The following is a 20,518-nucleotide window of genomic DNA, read 5'->3' as shown; positions in this document are numbered from 1 at the left end:
ATCATATACATTTATATATTTATATTGTGATTTTATCTTAAAATTTAAAAAGATGAAAGATGAAATTTGTTTCCTAATATAGTAACATCCAATTTATTCAGCATCATAATGAAAGAGAGTTTTCCAGGTGATAAAAGCTTACCTCTTCAAGTTCCAGAATTGTAAATAATTTTTATGTATTTAGGAGTGAATATTTTACTAAATTATACTGCATATATTAGAATATGGCAAGAGAACTACTTAATTGGAATATTTTTACCTTAAACTGCACTTTTATGGAGGAGTCATCCTCAAAATCATGATGTTATATTAAGCATAGAACCTCTATTATCAGCACCTAAGTTGACTAACGAACAAAGTAACTTTCAATTGAAAACTGAGGCAGGTCCGGTGAGCTGGATGCCCATGACCTATGTGTCCTTATATCCCAATTGCCATATATTTCTTCTTCATAGAATGTCATGTCTCTGAAAAAAGAGGCTGTGTCTTCCACTTCTGTGTCAATTTATTGTGTTTCCATGTGTGCAGAACACCAGATATTGCTGGCTTTCATTTTGTAAAAAGAAATAGATTACCCATTAAAAGGAAAATCCTTCTTTTCAAAAGGTTGAATAAGAGAGTAGTTTTTTAAAACTTTAAATGAAAATCCAGCTGGTTAAACTAAAATCATTGAAAAGAAGCTTAATTAAGGAATATTTTTTTGGCTCTAAGCCCACTATCTTTTCATTTGATTGTAAGTTAGATACAATTTTATTCACTTCAAGCTCCTGTCTTTCAGTATTTTATTCCACTGAGACCAGTAAATAAGTGTTAATGGCCATGTTGAACTCCATTTGATTACTTTCTCTCTTAAATTATCCATTTTGGTTGTATTATTGCCAGCCAGACTTTTGTTGTTGATGTTTTTATTGAATGATTGTACAAGGAGTGTTGATATCTTCATATATTGTTTTGACCCTTCACTAATCCTCTTTATCTGTCATTTCTTTCATCTGAAATATCTTCTTCTTCCCCCCACACTTTTATTATCCATCCATCAAAGCATACCCTTTTTTTTCTTGTAAAATAATGCAGACTTGTGTCCTTCAGGAATCTTTCCAGAGGATGTGTCTTCTTATATTTTAAGAGTCACATAAGCCAGAAGGACATTGAATTTCCATCATGGCAGAGTTTTATGTTCTTTCTTTTCCAGAATGTTGTGTTGTTTTTTGAAGACAGAGGACAAAATTGGTGAGGTATGGAAACATTTGAAAGCAATGAAAGACTGCTTGAGACCTTCTGGATAATTTATGCTTTGTTAGTACAAAGCATTTGCTAATAAGTAAAGCAGCTGTCAAATAATGACAACAATCGAGACCTGATTCTCATGCCCACATTCTTTTCCTCACAATTCCAATAGCATTTCTACCTAAGTTTATGACCTTGGAGTCATACTCAAAATCCAGGTCCTTCATTGCTCTTACCTAGTCTTTTTTAAAATTTTATTTATTTATTCATGAGAGACATAGAAAGAGAGAGGCAGAGAGACAGGCAGAGGGAGAAGCAGGCTCCCTTTGGGGAGCCAGATGCGGGACTCCATCCCAGGACCCCGGGACCACGCCCTGAGCCAAAGGCAGCCGCCCAACCGCTGAGCCACCCAGGTGTCCCACCTAGCCTTTATTCATATGAAATATTCACATACTAATATATTTGAGCATGTGCTGTGTGGCTAAAACATGGAGATATAGTCATGAAAGTGTTGAAGCATATTCAGTAGGCTGAATAAAAAGAAAACATAGCATACAAGTGGGTTAGGTTAAAGAGAGGAAAATTCTCTCTTTTGAGCTTGAGGTATTCAGAGATGGAATTAGCCAAAATGCAGATGAATATACATATTTTAGGTGTGAATAGGATGAATAGATATTGGCAGACATCTAATAGCTAACATTTATTGAGCACACATTTTACCACTATGTATTTTTTCTACCCTCCCACCTTTATTTCCCTATGCACCAAAATACCTCTCACCTCTACTGCAAACCATACTCATCTCCTTCAGATAGCCTTTTATATAATCCCCTGCTTAACCCACTTCCATCTTACTCCCATTATAAATCAGCATGATTGCTCAATATGCATAAGCAATTATGTGCAGATGTTGCTAGAAACAAATGTTTATCTGTTTCTCTAATTTTGTTTATAAAAGATCAGAGAATGGGGTACTCTAGTTCATCACAGCTTCCAGTTACTAGAGATATGTAATATATATGTTGCATGAATGGCCAATTGTCTAGTAGTCAAATTTAATAATAGCCTCAAGCCTAAACTATACTGAAAATACTTTAATCTTTCTTTAATGATTCTGAAAGCACTTCAGGGTTTTGCAGAGTCTCAAGGTTAACATTATCATTGTCCTATATATGTAGAGAAGTAATAAAGAGTTCCAGTTCAGAGGTTATCAGATTGATCAGTTTTTACTGCATTTCTTTAGGTTTGCTTCACCTCCCCATTATATTACATGATCTTTAAGAACCAGAATCATATATTCTATTTATTTTGCATTTCACATAGGATTTTATAAAATGGGTGCAAAATTCATATTTTTATTATCTGTATTAGAGATTAGAGTGCACAGAGAGAACCTTATTTTAATAATTATCTTTTCCTTATACTATATATGTCAGGACTTATTTTTCCATTGCTATTTTTCCATGTTTATTTTTCCATGACAGTGACCCATAGTCTTTTGACTATACCTCTCTCACAAAGCATACATGTACACATGTGTAAATACTGTAGGAGTCAGCATTTTTTACCAATACCAGCTTTCCTCAATTTACCAGCCACAAAAGTAAGCCATACACCTTTCTTGGGCAGTGAAATATGAGTGGAAGTGACAGGTGTCATTTCCTGGTAAAGTGTTTAATTCTGATGCTCTATTCTCTAGCTCTCTCTTCCTCTGTCATGATGATTCTCAAATCACCTGTTAATGTGAGATTGTCAGGAGACCGCAGTAGCTAGAACAATAAACCAACATATGGAGGCACTCAGACCCACAGCAGGCAATGCATTAGAGAGAAATAAAAATGTGTTGTGCAAAGCCACTTAGATTTGGGTGTTGTGGTTTGATCACTGCCTAACCTGATATAGCACTTACCTTATAAATGTTTATTATGTATTTATTTCCATAAACAGTATATTGCTTGAAGGTAGGGACCATGTCTGAATATTTACTTACCCTCAGTATTCTGCCAAGGTAAGTTTTTAGTAAATTGTCAAATAGTATTTGTAGAATGAATAAGTGAAAAGTAAATAATCTTTATTTTTATAACAAATATAATAATATTTTCCATCTGACCACTTTTTTACTCCTGTCTTTTCGAGTTAGAGCTTAGCCTGAGGAATATGAAGTTCTATTGTCTGTCAATCTGGTTTCTTCCAGCCGTCAAGTGAACATAAATTACCCCTAGGTAACAGTCCTCCCCAAACCTAAAAGGTCTTCTCAGACCTATCTTGATTCACTTTGTACCTCTTTCTTTTTTTTTTCTGAAGCTAACTTTCTCCTTTTTAAGGATGTTGTCTGCACAATTGTTTAGGTTATTCCCCTCCAAGACTAGCTTCACAATAGATGACCATTTTCTCAGCTCCTCCTGCCATCTTGACCCGTTCAACCAACCTGGTGGAACATCTCACAGGAAAAGGTTCACACTAACTCTATGTAGAAATAGTCTGGGGGAGCTGGATACACTTAATGTGGCAAAATTACATACAAGTTTCTAAAGCTCTGATTTTATTTATTAAAGATCAGAGAATGGGGTACTAGTCCATCACAGTTTAATGTTTCTAAAGCTCTCATGTCTGAAGTTTCTAAAGCTCTCATGACTCCTATTTTATAATTATTAATCTTCCTATTAAGTGATTCAAGGAAAACTTCTCAGGATTCTTCTGAAATCCAATATAAGTAATTTCAAGTGTAATCCAGGGTAGATTTGAGATAACCCCTACCCATCTCTTACCTAGCTAAGAAGGAAGGAACCAGGCAAAGGTCAATGCATTGGGCCAACATCAATTGATCCAGGTTATAAGACCAAATGCGTCACTTTCTCAGCTCAACAAGCCAGAAGTTCTTGAAAATTAGGCATTCCTTAAGCATACTAAGTAGATGCAGACAGGTGATATCATGTATTGGAAATAATAGAGGACTTGGAAATATAACAAAACTAGATTCAAATTTAAAATCTAACATTCCATGGCTGTGTGACACAGTGGAAAAACCGCTTATATAAAACAAGGAGAATTTTCCCTTTTGAATTTGTTTGCTTCACACACACAAGCACACACACATGCACATGTAATATATGCACAAAACACATGATTTCAGTTGAACATATACATGATATATCTTTTTATTTGTTTTAGCATTTTGATTTCTCTCTGCATGGCTTTATAGTTCTTACTATACAAATCTTATACATATTTTGTTAAATTTATTCCCAAATATTTTATATTTTGATGCTATTACAAATGTTATTTTAAAATTTCAATTGTTGGACTAAATATTTCAACAAAAAGTAGGTATTGTCAGACTAGTTCAAAAACCAAAACCAATTATATTCTATCTATAAAAAATGCCTGGTAAATACAAGGACACAAGTTGAAAATAAAGGAAGAAAGCAAATGTGTACTGTCAAGATAAGAATGTCAAGGTGGCTACATTAATATTAGACAAAATAAGGAAAGGAGAACCTTTTTATTTTTATTTATTTATTTATTTATTTATTTATTTATTTTCCTGAGAACCTTTTTAATAAATGATGTTGGAACAACTAGATATCCTTATAGGAAAAAAAGATCATCAATCCTTACCTCACAACATAAACAAAAACTACTAAAAATAGAATTAAATGTAAAACTAAAACTCTAAAACTTATACAAGAAATCATAGGGGAAAATCTATGGTATTAAAACAGCATATTTAGATAACACTCAAAAATCATGAACCATAAATTGGATAAATTCAACTTCACAGAAATTAAAACCTTCTGTTTTTTTAATATGGTGGTTAAGAAACTGTAAGACAATGGAGCACCTGGGTGGCTCAGTTGGTTAAGCTCAGGTCATGATCTCTGGGTCCTAAGATCAGGCCCCACTTCAGGCTCCCAGCTCAGTCAGGGGCCTAGTTCTCCCTTTCCCTACTGTTTGTGCTCTCTCTCTCTCTCTCTCTCTCTCTCTCTCACTATCTCTCTCTCTCAAATAAATAAATTAAAATTTATTTTATTTTTTTTTTAATTTTTTTTTTAATTTATTTATGATAGTCACAGAGAGAGAGAGAGAGGCAGAGACACAGGCAGAGGGAGAAGCAGGCTCCATGCACCGGGAGCCCGACGTGGGATTCGATCCCGGGTCTCCAGGATCACGCCCTGGGCCAAAGACAGGCGCTAAACCGCAGCGCCACCCAGGGATCCCATAAATTAAAATTTAAATTAAAAAAATAAATTGAAAGACAAGCAAAAGGATGGAGATTTTATATATATATAAATATGGAATTATATATAAACATATATTTATTTATAAATATATACACACATATATAAAATGATGAATGGACCGGTATCCAGAACATATAAAAAATTCTTTCAATTCAATAATAAGAAAACAAAAAATTAAAGATGAGTAAAAAATATTTGAACAGATACTTTAGGAAAAAAGAAATTCAGATGGCCAATAAGCACAGGAAAATGTTCAACATCACCAGTGATAATGGCAATGCAAATTAAAACCAAAATGAAACACCACTGTCAACCTTTTTAAATGAATAATACTAAAAAGACTGATAATACTAAGTGTTGATAAAGATATGGACCAACTAGAATTCTCATATAATTTTGGAAAGAATAAAAATAATAAACTACTTCTTAAAAAGTTTGGCAACATCATCTAAGGTACACTTACTATATGATCTAGAAAGTCTCTTCCTATGTATTTCCTTTTTTTTTTTTTAAAGATTTTATTTATTTATTCATGAGAGACAGACAGAGAGAGAGAGAGAGAGAGAGAGGCAGAGACACAGGCAGAGGGATAAGCAGGCTCCATGCAGGTAGCCTGACATGGGACTGGATCCCGGGACTCCAAGATCATGCCCTGGGCTGAAGGCAGCACTAAACCACTGAGCCACCTGGGCTGCCCAAGTATTTTCTGAATAAAAATAAAAATATGTCTATACAAAGACACATGCAAGAATATTCATAGCAACTTATTTATAATTGCCAAAACTTGGAAACTACATAAATGGCAATAAACTAAATGATAGATAAACAAGTTGTGATACATTTACATAACAGAATAATATTCAAAGGAAGAATAAGTTTCTGATATATAAAATAAAATTATGAATCTTTAAAAAGAAAAATAATTCCTGAGTAAAAAATGTCCAGATGCCAAAGAGTAAATACTCTATGATCTATTTTTATAAAAGTATAGAAAACATAAAAATAATCTATAGTGACATTAAATAGATTAGTGGTTGACTGGGGCCAAAGAGTGGAGAAATTGCCAGGGAAAAGACATAAGAGAGCTCTTCAAGAAATAAAGTCATGGAAAATATTCTATATCTTGATTGTAGGAGTTGATACCCAGTAAATAAGTTTGTGAAAACTCACCAAAATATAGTTAAAATATATGCATTTTATTATATACAAAGTGTACCTCTATAAAGTTAAAGAAATAAAAATAAATATTGATATTTTAGATATCAATAAGTTGAAATATCTAAATATATCCCTCTGAATTGAAGATGAGAATGAAGTGGTTCTTCATTACCCCTATTCATGAACTAGGAAAATATTTTCATCCCAAACCCACAACTTTGAGTCTGCTAGTCCAGAGGGATTAGTTCCCAAAGGAAGAATGCTTGCACCAGAGAATACAGCCATGACTCCATTAAAACTGGAAGTTAATACTGTCACCAGCTACTTTGAGCTCCTCAATGCTCAACAGACAAAGAAGGAAATAACCTTGTCAGCTGGAATGATTGATCTTGACTTTCAAGGGGCAAGTTGGACTGCTATTCTACAATGAGAATACGAATGAGTATGTTTGGAATACAGGTGATACCCTGAGGAACATATTAATTGCAATAGTTACTATGTCTAAGCACTATGGCTGCTCTTGTACACTTTCACTTTATAAGGCTCACTTTGTGGACCTGGGCAGCACCCAAACCTACAACTCCTCAATCTCTGCCCCCCCGCCAGATCATTTTTCTTAGCTTCTCCAAGTCCTGGTCCAGACATCTGTGTAACACTGTGTCAAGATACACCAGCATTACTGAGGCTGAAAGTAGAGAAAAACAGGAGTTCCAGTGTGCCCTCGTGGGTTCCTGCTTCTCTTTCTCTCTCCACTGCACATCCAGCTTTCCTTCCTAATTGCCACCCAGCTGACCTAAAACTATACCATCAGGATGCAAATGTAAAATTTTGATTAATTTAATTACATAGTGAAAGCATCTTTTTATATCTGGGAAGATATTTCACAGTTCTCTGATATCAATTATCATTTGAAAAGTTGGCATGCATTTCATGTTTTGTGATATAATCTGTGTGTAGAACAATTTTTAAAGTAAGAATTAGAGAAACAGAGTGTGTGGATGAGTAATTGAGTAATTGATATCTTCCTCTAAAGATGGGAGACAAGTGTCACTAGAGAAGAGTGGCTACCAAGCCAGGACTATGGTGAAACAAATAGATATCAAATCAAAAAGAAATATATATAAATGCTATGTAAATTAGTATTGCATTCACCATGTTGAGATAGCTAATGGCATTTACCAATACATGACCCAATTATTATTTGAGAAGATGTACTCAAAAAATATAGTTCAGACCAAAGTCCAAGGGAAAAAAAAATGTTTCTTCTCAAAAACTGATATTTCTTTCTCCTTATTAAGAATAAAATTATATAATCAATCATATTTCCATTTCTTTTGCTCTGGCCACTTGGAAGCTCTAAGTCACTTGTTAAAAATTAATTTTAGAAAGTATTTTTCTACCTGTTATGTATTTCCTGGTCTTTCTTGGGGCAATGAATTATATTTTTTTCCAAATTATAATTTACAGTAGTCTTATAAGCTGCTAGAAGCATTTATTTTAAAAAATTGAAAAAGAAATTAATGCATGAATAGATAAATAAATGAAAAGCAAACAAATTTAGTAGACACTTCCCAAGTGAACATTTCAATATAAATGATAGGATTCATAGTTATTAATACTAAATATATATATGCTTACTTCATTTATTATTAGTTGAATCTGTCATTTAAGACTATTTTCTCTTATCTAAAATTATATTGGATGCTATATATATTTAGCACTCGATTTTTTTTCTATGTCAACAGTCTACATCTCTTTCCTAAAAGAACATCATAGAATTGTTTCAACTAATATATTCTCTTCATGAAGGACAATTCTAAGCACAAATGGAAAGCTTATGATGCAGTAGCCTTCTCCTAATTGGCAGGGAATTTAACATATTAATTTTTAGATATTACTCAGCTTTGGCTTATTACATGATACAGTTTAAGGCAGTATCTGAAATTGAAGAAAATATTAATATGTAATTAGGTCGTACAGTCAGTTCCTGTCAAGCCATGCATCATGGAGTTATCTGTTCCACTATGACAATACTTTCATGTTTTCCACATCAGTGTTACTTTAGCACATAAGATCTAACGAGGGCGATAGCACAGTCATTTCAGACTCCGCATGTCCCAGTGCCATTAGCATTCATGCTAAATGAATGCCATTTCATTTAATAAGAAGTCCATTTCCTCTGTCCATTTACTGTCCCTTTAAGTGCCTATTTTCCTATCTAAACCTGCCACAAGGCATGCACGCAACCAGTAAATTGAGGATTTAAAAAGATCTTTACTTTGTATGCCTTGAACTGAATTGCTCTTTATTGGCAATCTAAAAGTAGATGGGATCTATGGCTGTGTCACACTCTCTGTCTTCTTTCCTCACCTCTTTGTAGCTTCCATAATGTTCCCACAAAGTGGCTTATTCAGTAATCTAATAATATTAGTATCAACCGTTCAGTCCCATTTATTTTTTTTTGATGAATTATTTGGATTTTCTTTTTAAGAATGAATGTTTGGGCATCGTTCTTATGCCTGAAAGATTAATAGAGCCTTATTAATTTCAGGTAGATGTTATATTTAAGTGTTTGAATTTGAATGCCTTTTTATATTTAGATGATTGAAGTTCACAATAAGAGAGCACAAATTCTAAGAAATTATGTGGCTATTGAAGTGGAGCTGCCATTTCTCTAAAGTATAACACCCATTTGTTATAAGAATTTTTATTCAAGATGCTGAACTGCAAACACAGAGAATGAGATATTGGCAAAGGAGATGCTATAGAAAGAACAACAACAAAAAAAATCCTGATAGATTCCTTAATCATATAAGTCACTAGTGAACAATAAAGCACTGTTAAGATTGCTTTAGAAATTAGGTCTTGACCTGACTTTTTGAAAAATAGTACAAAGTAAATTGAAAACATAAATGGATATGTGTTTCTGAGAGAGGTTGGGAGAACTTCAGTATAATGAAGATGAAGGATGTTTGTTCTATCAAAGACAAACATTAAAATTAATGATACCAAGCTTAAAAAGGATGAATTATTCAATTTTAGAGTATATAGTATATATCCATGTCATAGGTATGTATACAAAGGGTGTATCTCTACTCATAAAATAATTTGACTAGGATGAGGAAAATCAGGCCAGGAAAAGATGCAGTTCATTCAGAGGTGCATGTCACTGCCCTGCCAGTTTCAGGACACACCGGAGCTATGGTATGTCCATGACAGTTTGCAGACAGAACAACGTTATCCTCTTGGGTCCTACCACACAGTGTGTTATTCTCCCCAGTCTTTGTTCTCCTTTTCTTCACTTCACTGAACTTTCTTTCCCTAATGCTGGCCCTCCTCCTTTTCAACCCTTTTCACTACCTGTCTGGTTCCAGATTTATGGACGTTTACTTTCAGAGCCAGCCAGAGACTGCTAAGCTAGCATCATGCTTATCCCTAGGCAAGACACTCTGGCCTTCAGTTCAGTTATTAAGATTCAGCACTGCTCACCACAAGGGCCAACTTCTGCATTATTTATTATTGTTTTTGACCATTTTTTGCTTATTGTTATGTAACGTTTCAGAAGCCAAAGTGAAAACAACACCTGACCCCTTGGGTGCTGTCATCAACAGGTGCTAGGAGGAGCCAGGAGCTTCAGTAGCAGAAATAGAGTAGCCTGGGGACTCCAGCATGTGCATGAACTAGATTTACAATGAAAACATTAGTTTAAAAAAAGCATAGTTTCAGTCAACTAACAAAAGTCACTGAATCTAAAGTGTCTATCTTGCAGGGTTACTTTAAGTATTTTAGATAACAATAAACTAGCATATACTAGGCCCCAGTAATTTGCATATATATTATATATATAATACTTCCCATTATAAAGCTAAAATTATTATAGAAACATACATAAGTATGCATATATGTAACATTAGTAGGATTTCTCTAATATATATACATATATATGTGTATATATAGTACATAAATACTATAATTGGTGATATTTTAAAAATACTTCAAATATAACAATGAGCTTTCCTCACAAAGCCACAGTCTCTGATACTCTAGCACTTTGCCTTCTTTCCTCCTTCTCCTCTCAGCCCATAGTACCTTCTGTATATTCCATTTACTAAGAAAGCTACAAGTCTCTCAGGTCCCTCAATTCTTAGGAAGGAGGAGGAGACAGGGAAATCTCCACATTGTTAAATACATCCTGTGAAGAATAAGTATTTTTCAAAATATGTACCACCCCTTCCAGTCTGTTTTTATTCAACCTAAAGTGATACTAACCTAGATAAATTGGAGATAGGTATGTTTCCACTTAAAAACCAGCTTTCACCCCTGACTATTCCTCGCTTAAAACACTGTTGTCTCTTTCTAGTTCTGTTTCAATTTTCCCTCTGCCTTTATACCTTTAGGCAGATTGTGCTGCACCAGGTACAACTGTGCCCATGTCAGTTTGTGCCCCACTGGCTAAATTCCTTTGATGAAATAGCCCCATCATAAAACTGGAATAATCAGATAGAAGTTATCCTTGCTTTCCTTGCATTCATTGATGTGTTTATTTCCAAGCTAATTGTTCATTGTACCCTCTCTTCATCTTCTGTAAGAAGCCCCCTGTCCCTCAAATTCCCTGTATGTGTTTGAGTTTCCTGCTCAACTAACAACACTTCCAACGCTTTTTTTAGTTAAAAACTTTAATGCTTTTAACTATTTTTGTTACTTAATATACTGGGTGTCAGCATATTTGCACAGTTTGAAGGCCTGCAAATAGACCTCAATAGTATAAAGATGGTTATGCAAATTGACTTGTTTAAGATAGTCTGTCTAGGATGACCTTGACATTTCTCAGACAAAGAGGTATATTTCCATATATAAAAATCCTCTTCGGGAGGCCTGGGTGGCTCAGTGGGTAAGCTTGAGTGTCTGCCCTTGGCTCAGGGCCTGAGTCCCAGATGGAGTCTGCATCGGGCTTCCTGCATGGAGCCTACTTCTCCCTCTTCCTGTGTCTCTGCCTCTCTCTCTCTCTCTCTCTCTCTCATAAATAAATAAAATTTTTTTTAAAGATTTATTTATTTATTCATTCAGAGAGAGCAAAGAGAGAGGCAGAGACAGGCAGAGGGAGAAGCAGGCTCCATGCAGGAAGCCTGATGTGGGACTCGATCCTGGGTCTCTAGGATCACACCCCAGGCTGCAGGCAGCGCTAAACCACTGCGCCACCGGGGCTGCCCAAAATATTTTTTAAAAATCCTCTTAGATCCAGATAGAATCAGAAAAAGTAGGAAGCTTGGCTATTTCAAATGAGAATTTTAGCTTCAGGAATTGAAGTTCTGTATGTGTGTATGAGAGAGAGAGAGAGAAAGAGAGAGAGAAAGAGAAAGAGAGAGAGAAATGTGGAAACAAGGCTCTAAAAGTTAAATAAGTTGCCTTGGGTCAAATAATTAACACATAGTGCAGTAAGAATTTGAACTGAGGGCCGTGTAGGGCCAAAACCCTCATTAATCCTATAAAATAGTATTTCTCCAGGGAACATCACAGAAAAGGTGATTATTTTCATCAAGAGGAGTCAAAAGTGGGAAAGGGGCTTTTAAGGAGGTACAATATTGACATTCACAAATGGAGAAAAAATATATTAAAAAACAGCACATGAGCACAAAAACCACCATGGAAACATTTGAGCCATGAATGAAGACTAGCAAACTATTGTTTGATTATTTTGTCTAATGTGAGGGAGAGAATTAGAGATCTGTTTGGAAAAGGAGGCTGGAGACAACCTGAAGGCCTTGAACCCCAGGCTGAGGCGTTTGGACTCCTTGCATGGGCCATGGGGCACTCGTGGAGGCATTTGAGAAGAGGGATGTATTTCAAGAAAAGTGACATGAAAGCATTCCACAAGGAAGAAACACTAGGGAAGGAGACTCAAGCTGGAGAGACAAGTTATCCAGTGATCAGAATGCTTCCTGAATCATAGTGAGGGTTCTAATTTATGGGGTTGAGCCCTGGGAAAGAATGGAGAGAACAGTTGGAATATTAAGGGAGGATTAAACATGCTGTGGGAGATTATTCTGAAGGACCCACCCCACCTGTGTTTTTATCAATGGTTCATGATTTGCATGCAAGGCCTCTTTAATATCCAGCAGTTATGAAAAAAATAGAAACTGTAAATTTTGGATCAGAAAGCAATTGGGAAGTTTGGTTCAACACTCTGAAGAAATGGCACAATTCTAACTCAAAACCACTGGCACTAAAAGTAAATATTATTATCCTAGAAAGACAGGGTAAACTAAGAGAAGATGAAGTTGACAGGTGAATCTACATAATTAGCTTCACATATTTTATGTTGAAATTTCATTATGAGGAAGAAAAAATAAAGCACAGAGGAAAACTTAAAGGACTATTTAATGAGATATTTAGTAGGATAAAGGAATTCAATCACTCTCCCTTAGGTTAGGGACTGTCCTTCAGCTAGTTACCTCTTTGCTTTTCTCTTGCCAGTAAAGATAAAACAAAGTGTAAATAAAATTGAAAACAGGTATAAAGCAAATACATACAATTTAGATACAAGAAGATAACAGTATAAAACAAACAAGATAGCAAACTAAAAATTCAGACTAGATAAAAAGATAATAAAACAAAGATGAAAGAAGTTTAAATAAGTAAATATTGAATAAAAGAGTACACTAAGAAACTAGACTATTTAAGTTCAAAGAATTCAAATTTAAAAAAAAATCTTTTTTAAAAGAATAGAGAAATAAAGTCCTCAGAGCTCAGAGTTACCCCTTGAGACACATTGAACTATCAATTTCCAGTAGTCAGGGTACCACACATCTTCCTCCTGAGGCTGGGCTTCACTCCAGAAGGTCCACCATTAAGAGTGGAGGACCCGGGGGCAAATGTACTCCTGTAAGGAAATCCTGAGAGATTTGTCCTTTAGAAAGAAGGCTTTCATTTCTAACACCTGGCCTTCTTTACATATTTGACAAACTGTTCCAATGGCACAACTCCAGCCAATTTTTCTACCTAGCTCCCACAAATTAGCAAAATCTTTCCTATACAAGATAAGAAAATGAACGGAGAATATTCAGTAGCTGGCTGAATGTGGGAAAACAAAGGAATGGAAGAAACAAAGAAGGTTCCAATGTTACAAATTTCCATCTAAGGCTACAGAAGGCATCAAGAGATTTTAAAAAATGTGACATACATTCCTCTTTATGTATGAAGCTATCAATACTGAAAGGGAGCAGCTCACCGATAAATCACATGGAGACAAATCAGCAAGAACCACTATCAGAGAAATGTTTGTGCCTCTACTTAATTGGATTATTGAAAAGAATCAGACTTAATCAATCTGACTAATCTCATAGAGTCATTGATGGCCAGTAGCTCAAAAATTCTGGTTAGTGAGACGCCTGGGTGGCTCAGCAGTTGAGAGTCTGCCTTTGGCTCAGGTCATGATTCCGGGGTCCTGGGATCAAGTCCTGCATCAGGCTCCCCAGGGAGCCTGCTTCTCCCTCTGCCTATGTCTCTGCCTCTCTGTATGTCTCTTATGAATAAATAAATAAAATCTTAAAAAATAATGGCTCTGCCATTTCATAGCTGGGCAATCTCTGACAAGATACTTCAACCCTTATGAACTTCAAGTTCTTCATCTGTCAAATGGGGATAATGCTATAGGGTTGTTATGAGGAACCAAAGTATTAATCCATATAAAGCACTTAGAAGTCTGCCTGGGATTTAAATGGTCTCAGTAAATATTTGCTATTACTATTATTATTCTAATAGCATGGGCTGGATGTTTGGAAAAGATGATAGCCAGGCTATCATGAATTCTTAAAAGAAACTTCAAAATACAGTGCAGCAACTGAGTAGCAGCTGTAAAACTAGGACAAATTTTAAAAATCTCAATCTTCAGACAAAATTTCTAACACCAACACCTAACCTTTCTTAAGAAAGTTTTGACAAAATGTCAGTTAAAGGGTACAGAAATAATAAGATCTAGCAATTATTACATACTTAGTATGAGCCAAGCACTGTTCTAAGTGTTTTACATTTATTAGTGACTCCTAATAATAATGAGTCAAGTACTACTATAGCCAACCCAGTTTCCTGAGGAAAAATATCACAGTTAAGCAACTTGCCTAGGGTCATACAACTAGTTTGTAGAGGAGCCAGGATCCAAACATAGGCATAGAGCTAGAGAGCCTGCTTATTTAACAACTAAACCCTCTAAAAGAATTCTGTTTTTCCAATAAGTAACATTAAATTTCTCCTCTTCTCAGAAAGTGACATTTATTCATTCATTCATTCACTCATCCATGAGAGACACAGAAAGTCAAAGACATAGGCAGAGGGAGAGGCAGGCTCCCTGTGTGTGGGGAGCCTGATCAGAACTCGATCCCAGGATGCTGGGATCACACCCTGAACCAAAGTCACATGCTCAACCACTGAGCCACCCAGGTGACTTGAAAGCCACATTTATTAAGTGGATAGTCTTCCCTATAACCTATTTTCCTTTGGGATTCTTTGATTGAAACTTTTGTTTCTATGACCTTTATTGTGTGAACCTTGGTTTCTTTCCCCCCTCTCCCATTCTTTCTCCTGGGTTGTGTGTGAATCACAAATAGAGACACCTAAGTGAGAGCGAGAGCCAAATTTGGATTCAGATTTATGTACCAAACAAGTGACCATTTTTATAGCAAAGCCTGTTAGATTGAAGTTTTTGTTTACTTTGAAATGCATTTGGATTACCCATATATACATATATTTGGATTATATGTTTATATATGTGTATATATATATATATATATGAAAAGTGTTTTTATGTAGTATATATACTATGCTACACAGTATAGCGTAGTATATATACATATAGTATATATACTATATATGTAGGTTAAATAGCTTACATTTTTATATTTGGTTGTGGTTTTCATTATGCTAGCTGGATGTCCTTGTTGTTACTGTTAAAGGTTTAAATAATCTCTATTGAATTATTCCAAAAAAATCCTAAAGAGTCCCTTTGTATCTGGAGTATTTTGAAATATATGTATATTCTTCACTTAAAATTCATTAAACTTGTATATATAGTATATATTGAATATATATTAAAACTAGATGTAATCACTTTTCATTGTTGATTCTTGAAAAAGATTATTCTGAAATCAAAATCATTATGTTTACAATGTTTTCAGTATTGTTCAAAAACAAATTCTGAGTAGGCAACCACAAACTTCACTTGACATTTGTTTTTCTCTTATTTAATTGATATATAATTGACATATAACATTAAATTAAAGTATATGACATAATGGTTTAATATTTGTATATACTGCAAAATGATCACCAAAGTCTAATTAATATCCGTTACTATGCATAGTTACATTTTTTTCTTGGAACGAGAACTTTTAAGATCTATTCTTCTCTTTTTAATTGACATATCTAATAGTCCAACCCATTTGCCTTCCCTACTTCTCTTACCATCCCATTCTGTGGGTATAAAACTGTAAAACAAAACCCTCTGGAATAAAACCCTGGGGGAGATAATGGCCTCAAATTAGGCAACCAGCTATGAGCAAGATACCTTTGAGAAATGTAAAGAAAAACCAGATGAGTGGAGAATGCACCAATTGGGAATGAGACAAAATGGTGATGATATTACACAGAGGAGCTACAGCACAGAAATAGCAACAGAATATTTTAATTATCATCCCTGCACACTGATTTATAGAGCCAGGGTTCCAGGGGCCCCACAGCATGAGTATCCCAAAGGCACAATGCAGCACTACCTAATCAATTCATGGATGACCCCACAGCATCAGTCAGTGGAGGTTAGTGGTCATTTAAAATTCACCGTGAAAGAAGAGCTTTTAAGGAAGCCCTTAATCAAATGTAATTAGTCTAGAGGGTGATAAAGGACCCATTTAGACATGCCTGTGTGGAGTAATATAAAGTAACTCTAAGTAGGGTTGGCCTTAGGGCATCTTATTTACCAAATCAAATTTAGTTTGATTTTATGCTTTGTTCAAAATGGCATCTGAGCAATTTCTTTCCATTACTTACAGAACCTGATCCTGGCCCATTGTGATAACCAAAAAAGTCCCTGTGGTTTATCTCTCCTCACTCTACCTTATAGTTGCAAAGAGAAGCACAGTTATTCTCACGGACATGTGTCATTGTCTTTCTGATTCATTATGATAAAAATAAATTTGAAAAATGCAGACTCACATGGAAAAAAGATCAACACTCATCAATAACTACTGTTAATATTGTGATATGTGGCCTTCCAGTTATTTTTTCTTTGTCTTTTTGTAGATTGATAATATCCTGAGCTTTCCTTTCCTGTACTTTTGATTTTGAGCATTCCCTTAGTCAGAGAAATCCACATGACCTCCAGGAGAATTGGGGTTCCCATGCAGGAAAGCAAAAAGATAGTAAACTAGCAAATTTTAGTCTGCTTGACCTATAAAAGCGGCAGTTACAATGCAAGCCGAAGAGCCAGATGGGAGGGACCCTGCACATGGACCCCTGCACATGCCCACAGGGCAGTCAAGTGAAGATCAAGAGACTGCTGAGAGGCCTCCGGTCCCGGCATCTCTGAGAAGCCGAGGCAAGGTCTACAGTCTTCTCAAGCAGTTATCATTCATCATATTTGCTGTTAGCCAGTCTTTAATTTGAGGGAAGGCCTCCCAGTCACAGCAGAGAGCAGCTAACCAACAGGATCCCCAAAAAGAAACAGGGAAGCATGTATTTTCAACCCCCCAGACAAGGATAAATAACTTGCATTTTTGTATTTGATTATGGTTTTTGTTAGGCTACCTGAATGTCCTTGCTGTCCCTGCGAAAAGGCTTTAATCTCCTTTGAGTTACTCAGGAAAACAAATCCTAAGGAGTCCCATTCTATCTGAGGTATTTTGAAATATATGCCTAGACCTAAGATCACTGGATTATGATTTTAATTAGCATGACAAAAATGACTCAGAACTTCATAGCTTTTTGCCACCATGATCATACTGTACCCAAGCATATTCTGAGAGCCGCAAAGAAGATTTTGAATGTGTTTGACATATAGTAGAGAACAGTGGGCTGCCAAGGCATATGGTAAAGATAGATGTATGGTACATATGGAGAGGGTCAATGGCATCACTTTTTCAGCCCCAAGCCCCCCTGGGGAACAGTCAGTTCAGTTCTCCTTTCAGCTCAGGCACATCGGTGCTTAGCGTGAAGGAAGAAGAGCTTCCTCTACCCTGATCCATGTTGCTATAGCAATGACGTCCACCAGCTCCCATACATGTCCCTGTTGGATTCTCGTGGGAGTGGAGGGGACTTGCCTATTGCAACTCTGCTGCTTCCCAGAGGGCTGGGCTGGCAACAAGTTGCTACCTAACTGAGAGAGAGCTTGCCTCTAGGGAGGTAAGCAAACTTTTTCTCTAGTTTGAAAAAGAGAGAGCCAGATTTTATTTTTCTGATTTGTACTGGGGAACAAATGCGACTTTTCCTACTTCATCAGTGTTGGAGGGATAGCACCAGGTTTCCAGGCTTGTCCATAGCCTACAGAGCATTGGAGTCTGAATTCAGAAATTCTCAAAGCCTACTTTCCAGTGGACATGTTGGAGTTTCCTGCCAGTTAGATCCATGGGTCCCATCTGTTGTTTCCTTCTTTTGCATTCTATTCCTCTTTATAACTCTTAGACATGGCAGCTGACTAAATAACAAATCAAAGTATGGCCCTGGACCTACCACTGTCTCTCTGGGACTTATTTCTCATCAGTAAATGAGGGGTTGGACTAGGTAATTTCTAAGCTCCAAAGCTCCAAAATATCCTAAGATTATGCCACTAGCATTTTACTTGTACTGTTTTTTTGTTTTTGTTTTTGTTTTGTTTTGTTTTCCAGAGCTGTTATCTTCCCTGGACCAGAATGGACCATACTCTTAAATGGTTCATGAGCCCCCAAACCTGGGGCTTCTTCTATAATTTTATACATCCAAAGAAAGAATTCGTGAGCTATAGGAGGGGGCCAGTGCAGAAAACGCATGTCTGAGAGAGCATTATGGCTGTGTAAGCTAGGCCAGAGTAGGGGAGACAGCCTCTGGTTCACATGAGCGATCCAGTACAATGATGGGACACTGTGGGGTAGGGTGTTTCCTCAAGGCTCACTGTGGCTCACACAAAAAAGCCACTCCTTGTGCAATCACTCTCTATTTTCCAAGTCATTTTCTGATTTGAATCTGACTTTCCAATACTAAGAAAGAGGCTAGGCTACTCTAAGCAATGGAAGAGTGTATTTATATTATTTGTTAACATCTTCATTAAACACTATGGTTGGCTGAATACTGCCCCTCCCAAATACTAAGCCCTGATTCCTGGACCCCACAAATGTTACTTTCTGTGGAAAAAAAAGTGGCCTTGGAGATGTGACTAAGCTAAGGATCCTGAGATGAGGAGATGAGCCTTCATTATCTGAGTGGATCTAAATGTCATCACAAGTGTACTTATATGAGGGAATTGGAGAAAGATTTGATACAGAAGAGGAGAACAACATGATAACCACAGGAGCAAGATGCTTATGCTGCTGGCTTCAAAGATGGAAGAAAGGGCCAGGAGCCAGAGAGGGCAATGGATGCCAGTGGCAGCCTCTGGAAGCTGGAAGAGACTAAGAACAGTCTATGTGCTGGATCCTCCAGAAAAAAAACAGCCCTGCTGAAACCTTGACTTTGGCCCAGTGAACACAGTTGACCCAGTTTGGACTTTGACCTCCAGAATTGTAAAAGAATACATTTATATTGTCTTAAGTGAGTGAATTTGTGGCAACTTGTTATAACAGCAATAAGAAACTCATACAAACAGAAACCCTCTTGCAATGTTAGTATTAATGGTCCCCTGTCTAAAAGTTGAATTGCTTTTATTTACCTTAAAAACATTTTTACTTTTTAAAAGTTAAAAAATAAAAATCTAGTTTCTGGTCATGAGGTCCTTGGGTCACATATAGCAAAAATATTCTAGAAACCTCCTGCTCACCTCAGACAATGCCTTCAACTTTGATTTCTTTCAGTCTGCAGTAGGGTACAGTTTGCCCTGGAAAAAGGTATCGGTTGGTTGATTTTTGTATGTAACTATAAGGAATCGAATATAGTTCAAGAAAAGTAAACCCAAAGAAAGTACCATTACATTATCTATTGGTAAGAATGCCACCTACTGTCATTCAAATGCAGACATTTCCCCTGACTTTCTTATTACAGGATGCCCTTATTAATCTTCTATAGGCATCAGTGCCACCCAACCCTGTCTGGACTTGCAGCTAGATTGGTATCTCTCAAACTTTAAAATATGCATAATATGCATAGGAATCACCTTGTTAAATCTTGTTAAAATCTTGTTAAAATGCAAATTCTGATTCAGGTCTGAGGTGGGATCTGAAATTCTAAATTCTAATAAGCTCCCAAGTGATGCCAATGCTGCTGGTCTGCAGACCACACTTTAAGCACTATGGTGCTAAACTACATTCTGGAAGTTTTGGCCCAAGGTGTATTCAAATAGGCATTACCAATAATAACAAAATCTTGTGGCATTTTCAAGCCCTTGCAGAACTGGCTGGGAAATGCTTCCTCTAAAGGTGTTGTTCCAGCTCACCTGCCCTGTATGCTAAATTCTCCATGTGTGCCTCGATCTACATAACACCCCTAGGTCCTGGCCTGTCCTTCTAAAGATTTTTTTCCTTAGAGCGTAAGCACTGACCTTGCAGGGACCTCTTATGCCCTCCTTGAATGTCAGGACTTTTCCAGTTCCCTGAAATCTTTACCCCAAATAGTCTTCTCTGTGCAGTTCACATGCATCCCTAGGTTGTAACAGTATGCTCAGCCTTTCAAGCATTTTCTCTTGATCTGGATTTGTACCTAGACCTAGACTCACCAGGGCC

At 36.3% G+C, this 20,518-nt stretch overlaps 1 long non-coding RNA gene across 5 annotated transcripts in view; it reads left to right on the top strand.

Annotated features, from left to right (window-relative positions):
• The window catches only part of LOC112675984 (uncharacterized), a 100,968-nt gene that overhangs the window by 67,174 nt on the left and 13,276 nt on the right, over positions 1 to 20,518 (top strand). The window contains exon 6 of one of the 5 annotated variants that reach the window (XR_007407400.1): positions 16,667 to 16,776. The exons of the other annotated variants lie outside the window; for them this stretch is intronic. This is a non-coding gene — a long non-coding RNA (uncharacterized LOC112675984). Of the gene's footprint in view, positions 1 to 16,666; positions 16,777 to 20,518 lie in introns of those variants that run through there. 5 annotated transcript variants of the gene reach the window in all.

This window comes from Canis lupus, chromosome 30 (genome assembly GCF_003254725.2).
Source record: "Canis lupus dingo isolate Sandy chromosome 30, ASM325472v2, whole genome shotgun sequence".
NCBI classification, from domain to species: domain Eukaryota; kingdom Metazoa; phylum Chordata; class Mammalia; order Carnivora; family Canidae; genus Canis; species Canis lupus.
Note: the sequence above shows the minus strand (reverse complement) of the source record. Positions and strands in the feature narration are given on the sequence as shown.